This window comes from Magnolia sinica, chromosome 17 (assembly GCF_029962835.1).
Source record: "Magnolia sinica isolate HGM2019 chromosome 17, MsV1, whole genome shotgun sequence".
Classification (NCBI taxonomy): Eukaryota; Viridiplantae; Streptophyta; class Magnoliopsida; order Magnoliales; family Magnoliaceae; genus Magnolia; species Magnolia sinica.
In genome coordinates, this window is record NC_080589.1 from 71,645,270 (window position 1) to 71,652,993 (window position 7,724).

The window sequence follows — 7,724 nt, forward strand, 5'->3', positions numbered from 1 at the left end:
CTATTCCCCATCCAAAGACTAATACATTTAAAATATATAAAATAAATAAATAAATAAAAACTCCTATATTATAGGAAAAACATTTTTTCTTTGCTTGTTTCAAATTCATTTTTCAATAGCAAATGAAATTTCAAAGTTTTTTTTTTTTTTTTAATTTTAATTTTAAAAACCAAAATCTGAACAATTAATAGGGCCCCACATAATGTATGGTCTACTTAAAATGTTGGCCTATATGATAAATAGCCCACATGTAAAGTGGGCTCGTACGATGGATGGCCTATTTTAAAGGTGGGGCTTACATGTTGGACAACCCACGTTAAAGGTGGGCTCCACATTTTTTGGTGGACATTGAATCTGGGCCTCAATCTTCGCATTAACGTCTGAGTCAGTTGCATATCGAGTTGAGTTTTTAGCATTTTGAATTAAGATGTGCACATGCTTTCAGGATAAACAAAGTAGAGAATGTTAAAATATTTAGTTGAATCAAATAGTCTATTTAAAATAAAAAGCCAAAAAGAAAATAATTTGAGATACAAGGCCTATAGATTTGAGTCGGAGCATAATGTAAGTCACTCGGCTTGAAATTAAATTTGTTTTTCTGTTTCCATAAAAATCCATTTCTAAGATGCATTGACTATAACCTTGTCCTGACAATCACTCCAAGTATACTCTTGCACAAATAAAACTTCCTAAGTTTCCATACACAAACACCCGCACCTTGACCCATCCATCCTGCACAAAAACTCATCTCAGCGTAGTGTGCACAAGCGCATATGTAATAATGACATAAATTAGAGCTATTAGTATAACTCTGCGTACAATCAAATTCATGTACCCCAAATGTGAAAGCTTTTAAAAAATATATAATAATAATAATAAGCTTATCTTATATATAAGAAAATTTTGCTGGACAAATTTAATGTATGATTAAACCGACAACTCAAAAATAACATAAATTCTAAATTTTCAGTAAACCAAAATATTTAAAGTTCTCTCATTTTATTTTAAATATATATTTTGAAAAAAATACGATGGAGAAGCAATCACAGCCCTTGAAATTTTCCAACGATTTCATATCAATATGTTGACATCTCCATCTGATCAAAGAAGTGGCCAGATGGCCCACTATCAGGCAGTAACACTAACATCACAGGCCCACCAGCGCCTTCTTCAACTGTGGTTGTCCACAAAAAGCAGTTCATATCAGTTTTCACAGCACCAGATGCACACTGTTTATGCAGAAGGTGGGAAATTTCTTAGCTAGAATCCTTGTGTAGGCATTGAGAGTAGCTTTCGAGATCTTATATGCTGACATTGTGGTGGGCCATCCATGTTTATCCAACTGTTCCTCCTTGAAATCCTTCATATACGATTGTAGCCATTCATCTAATCTCTCCTCCGTTAGGCCATCAACATGGTCCACTTCCTCTTTAAACTTTTCATTGGGGATGAACTAAAACCATGGGGTTGGAAATGTTATTATGCCAAATTTTCATTTTTGAATGCGAAGGTGGAACCTTTATTGAGATCCTGGCCGTTCATTGGGTGGGCCGTATGTGTATCTATTGTATGTGGACTGTAGTATAAAATATGGCCCACCTGATGAACGGCATAGATCTCAAACATGTGTTTGACAATTTGACAACGTGTGAAAAACACGTCGGTGACTCGGACCAACTCGTCCGGTCCTGAGTCAAGTTGTGACTCGACCATGTTGGGGGTGACTCAGTTAGGCCGGGTCGTACTTGATTGAGTCCGAGTCAGCAATCCATGCTCATCAGGTGGGCCCACAATGTCTCCATCATGTCGATACATCAGTCACGGATGGGTAATAGACTCCTTTGGACCGTCCATTTATCACTTACAACAACAGCTAACCTTATAGCCAAATGGGACTAATTTTTGGGCCAGCACATATCCGCATCGGGACCCACCAGATAAATGGTCCAGATCTCATGCCCACATGCCATAACAAGTAAGTGGACCACACATTTCGGGCGAGTTTGTTACCTTGAGCCTTCCCAAGATGGATGAAACATTAACAATCCTGGCTGATTTTGATAAGTGAAGAAGTGGGAGAAGAGCTTCAGTTACTGATTTGCTTCCATAGTAATTGGTTTTCAGACACTCTTCTGCCCTTTCATATGTCTCCTGCCACAATCCACTCGCCAGCTCGAATTTTTCTTCATCTATCTGCATCAATCAAAATCCAAACCGTTCATTTCACAATCCAATTCTAATGTGGTTTTTCCATGATGCTTGGATAGCAACTGCCCAGCTCGGGTGGCAAATGGGCCACGATGGCATAGCCCTGGACGGTTCCAGATCATAGTTTCAAAAATAGGGAGCGGATTAGGTGTTACCCCGGTAACAGCTTAGTGGGTGTTACCATTACCGTGTGGGGCCCACTTCGATGTTTTTTTTTTCATATCCACGCCGTCCATACGTTGTTTTAGATTATTTAAATAACGTATCCCAAAATTTAATTAGATCCAAATCTCTGGTGGAGAACACCGCTGGAAATAGTGGTGAATGACCATTAAAAGCTTGTTGTAGGCCACAAAAGTGTTGGATTAAGCTAATATTTATATTTTTCCCTTCACCCACTTCTGTTTGACCTTATCAAATGGTTGGATGGAAAATAAAAATTACTTATCTTCTTACAGTGGGCATTGGGAAGTTTTTATTGGTGAGCATTCAATCATCACTGTTTCTTGTGGTGTGGTCCACCTGAGATTTGGATATGCTTAATTTTTTATACATTGTCCTAAAATGATCTGAAAAAACGGATGGACGGAGTGGATATACAACATATGATCGAGGTGGACCCTACGGTAAGGGTAACACCAAATCCATGCCCAAAAAATGGCATGAACTCGTCCGAGTTTTTGAGTTGACCCGACTCGACTGAGTTTCGATTGGAGCCGAGCTTCCATGTTTTTATTTTAAGCTATGGATCAGATGGAGTGCCCAGATGGGCCTCGAGGCAGATTTGGGCTGGGCTGGGACCTGGTTGGTTAGCTCTTGGGCCGGACATGGACGTCCATGAGCCCACTGGTTCAAACTCATTTACCATCCAGGTCCACCAAAGTACGGGTGAGTCCCACTTTTTTGTCACTGATCTGTGGGCCCTTCATGCAATGGGCTGTATCCCAATTTCTCCCCTATGAGTATCCCTGCCATAGTACGAAAACAAAGATACTGACATCCGTCCAACTATAACAAATGCTCAATTAGACGATCTGGATCATTTGATGAGAGGGTTCGGATCACTGTCCAAACGATTTAGATCATTGAAAAGATGGGCCCCATATCTACATTACTCTATTTTACAAGGCAGAAATGGTCCTGACTTAGTAAGACTAATCAAGTCGACATAACTTGAAACTAGAAATGGTCCTGACTCAGTAAGACTAATCAAGTCGACATAACTTGAAACTAGAAATGGTCCTGACTCAGTAAGACTAATCAAGTCCTTAGACAATAATTGTTGATGAGCTAGAAATGGTCCTGACTCAGTACGACTAATCAAGTCGACATAACTTGAAACTAGACCGAGTCAACTTGACTCAACAAGATTTTGAGCTAAGTCGTTGAGAAACTCGTTGACGATTCAGATTCGGCTCTTCCTCGACAAGAGTTGTTGAGTTGACTCATTAACTTGGACAGTTCAACACAACCTCAAGGATGAGTGCATGTTTGTTTATCAACTCAATAATTTGGCTATCTTTTTCACTCATAAATATTTCAAATATCTATTATTACTTGAAACAATTTTTCAATAAATTATTAAATATTGAGTTGAGTTGAGTCTTCGAGTCAACCCGACTCAGCTGGATATCAAGTTGAGTCGAGTTTTTGGTTTGTGAACTATGACACGCACACATGCTTAAGGGAAAGTGGTGATCCAACCTATGAAATTTTCCTGTGATTTCCCATTAATATGTTGACATCTCCATCTAATTAAAGAAGTAACAGGATAGCCCGCTTTCAGGTGGCAATGCCTGTGATCCGAATAGTGGAATAAACAAATAGTCTATGCAACAATAATAGAGATTGCATACCGTAATCTTAAACACATCTTGTAGGGAGGACATTTTTGACGTTGCGATATCGTTGAGGGGAGATCTTGATCTTCAGTAGCTTATACCCTGTAGACACCCCACCTTAGGCCAACAAACTGATTAAGGATTGGACCAACTCCACTCGACTCCTAACTATTCCAAACCTGATCCAACCCTAACCTAAACCCTAAACCCTAGCCTAATCCCTAAAACCACAATCCAAACCCCAACCCCTAACCTAAATCTGAAACCCAACTCAACTCGAATTACACCCTGATCAATAGCTCAAGTGGTAGACTAAGTGAAAGATATCTCGTTTCAACACTGAGATCTTGGTATCGATTCCTAGTGGGGGTGGCTAACAGTGAAGTGTGAACTGACAGTGGGGTGTACTAACAAGCTAACAAAAAAAAACAAAAAAGACTCGACTCAAATTTGGGTATATATATAAAATTAAAAAAATTAAAAAAAATCTAATTTCCAACATCTCTAACCCTACCCGCCACACCTGACCCCAATCCAATCCCAAACTCTCTCCCTCCCTCATCATCCTATTCCAAGCCATCCACCACCACCACCCACCCCTCTCTCTCTCTCTCCCTCTCCCTCCAACTCAGTGCCAACCAACTCGGTACTTATGACTGGATCAGACTCTCTCTCTCGATCCAACTCAGTGCCAACTAACTCAGTACTTATGACTGGATCAGACTCGGTCGGGATCAGTCCAAGCCAAACAGGACTTGGATCGGGTCGGGCAGACTCGGTGCTGAGTCAGATCGAGTTCAAGGCAGGCCTATTTCAAAACCGGATCGAATCAGGTCAGCCCTAACTCTATCCAACTCAACTCAATGCCCAGCTCTAGTCTTGACCGTCTTCCTGGTGGTCTTTGCCCTAAACAGTATATCTATATCTAGTGGCCTGAATTTCAACCATTTGGTTTCATTTTTTGCATTTTACAATTCATTTTTAAGGCCTGTGATAGGGTCTCTTAGGTGTATGATCATGATACCCTGCCCCGTGGATGCTGAAAGAATGGTTTGATCACATCCGTTCCCTTCAAGGATATCTCCAATCTCTTACAAACAGTGCACATAAAGGCTGTTGGGTCATCTGGCTCACCCCATAATCTCTTCACTGTTGAATTCATCCCGACCCCACATAACTATAATCTGGTCGGGAAAGCCCTCATTGAAAGGACCGGATTGAACCTTAATGACAGGTCCTCTGATGGGCCCCCCAAATGAAACCCACTTGAGCAATGGTCAAGTTTTAAGAGATGGATGAAAATGATTTGTGGATCCATTCAATCTCAGCCGCTAAAAGTAAACATGTCAATGGCATCCTGAACACAAAACTAGAACAAGACTATAGAGCTTTGCTTAGCTTACGTGAGTGTACAAGTCAGCATGACATGGCAGAAGTAAATAATCCAAGCCATCCATCAGGTGGACCTCAGTGATATTAGAAATTTGAAAATTTTAGCTTGTCTTTTCACAACGGTACATTTCTTCAGTTAAATTCTGGCAACCACCTGATATTAGGATAGAGCTTCTGCTGGATGGCTTGGAAATTGTACCTGTCTGCCATGCTTGGATATCTCCTGTCCAAACCAGCTTTTTAAATAGCTTATGCTAAGCATGCAGATAGCATTTAGCTTACATAACTCATGAAAAAAAATTTAATACGCTACATAACTTATGCCACATGCTACTCGGCTTACACTACAAGTTATGTTTTCAATGATTTTTTACATTCATTATTCCAAGTATCGCAATATTATCGATTTCACTAACTCGTCGACGCCAATAACACTGTTAGTATCAGAAATTCCAGGGGCATCTGTGAGTGCCGATATATTACAAAGTATGGCCAGCCAAGCCATGATCTACTTTCTATTTCTCGTCTAGTATAGTAATGCCTCATTACAATGATTTGATAATGTCAATAGCGCCTAAGATAATAATAATAAAGAGATGATACTTGACGTTATAGCTATGCATTTGCCATTCTTGATGCTGGGGCTTATTTTCTTACCATATTTTTGTTTTTTTCAGCTCTACAACTGTTTGAAGTATTAGTATCACTACAAGTTTCATTGGCCGGGGATACGGAAACAATATCGGTATTGCTGATAATATCGTCAATATCCAGAAATGTGGGAAAACACATGGAAAACGTGTCAGCGAAACTTCAGGAGATGTTAAAATACACATCTTTGCATATTTAGGAATCCAAAAATTACAAAATGAATACATATATAATAAGTTTCCATTTAATGGGAGCCTAAAAGCACGTACTATCGTAAGAAATCAATCCAACCATCCCATCAATCCCATCTATCAATCCAACCATCCAAACATCCATCGATCTTTCACAATATCGACAAACACTATTTCTCCAAGAAATTTTTGACAACTGCTAAGGAAACGAAAGATTGTGTTCTCAATATTGCCCATATTGCAATAACAATAATATCACAATATTATCGATATTATCTTCGACAATTTCAACACTACATATAACCATATGCCCATATAAAAAAAATTGAAATGAAAACTTTCTAATAAATAATTTTTTGCGACATTGATACATTGACAATATTATCGAAATATTACTAATAGACTGGTGACACAAGCGACACCTAGAATTTACATAGTCGAAAATATTGACGATACAAGCTACGCCTGGAATTTACAAAGTTGAAAATATTAGCAAAACAATGGCTATAATGATACATTGGCGATACTTAGCAATACATTTCCAATACTTGGAATTTCTGATACTACGAGTGTAATCGGTGTTGCCAGGCTGGAGAGACGGATAATATCAGGGATACTCTGAACAATGGCATCTACACTTTGCAATTTCTACTCTTGATGTTGGCTGCTTTACATCACTTAAATTGATTTAAATCTTATGCATTTCCTTGTTCTCGTCCGGTATGTTGGAGGCGGGCTAGGGCCTGATAAAAAGTGCTAGTCCTATGCTTCCAACAACTAACTCCAAATGTCACTTGTATTGCTAATGTATTGGCGATATTATTGATATCGCCAAAAATCTACTTATTATAGTAAAATTCCATGTTGTATAATGAAATGTATACATGTATGCATGCATGGATGTATGAATAGATCATGTATGCATGTAGGTATATTTGTATGGATGGATGGAAATGTATGTGTGTATGTATGCGTGGATGGATGGATCATGCATATGTCATACGTGTACATATGTATGCCATTGTATATATGTATGTATGCATGGATGGATGAATCATGCATGTGTGTTTGTATGTCCATGCATGCATGGATTGATGGTTGGATGGATGGATGGATCCACCATTTTCTCCATATGTTTCTCCAATGCTTTAGACTCCCATTAAAGGGAAACTTATCATGTATGCATCTTTTTTGCTATTATTTGATTCCTAAATATGCAAATGTGTATTTCTTTATTTATTGAAGTATCATTGAGAAATTCCACCATTTTGCCCATATTTCCCTAATGTTTCACCAAGTCAACATTGAATGCTTTTAGGCCCCCATTAAAGGAAAACTTATTATGTATGCGTTTTTTTCTTTTTTTTTTTTTTTGTTTTGCAATTATTTGATTCCTAAATATGCAAATGTGTGCATTTTAGCATCTCCTGAAGTTTCATTG

At 38.7% G+C, this 7,724-nt stretch overlaps 1 pseudogene; it reads right to left on the reverse strand.

Annotated features, from left to right (window-relative positions):
* LOC131230626 ((+)-neomenthol dehydrogenase-like) overlaps nucleotides 1–5,211 on the reverse strand; it is a 32,177-nt pseudogene extending 26,966 nt beyond the window's left edge.
* Between the last annotated feature and the right edge of the window lie 2,513 nt (nucleotides 5,212–7,724).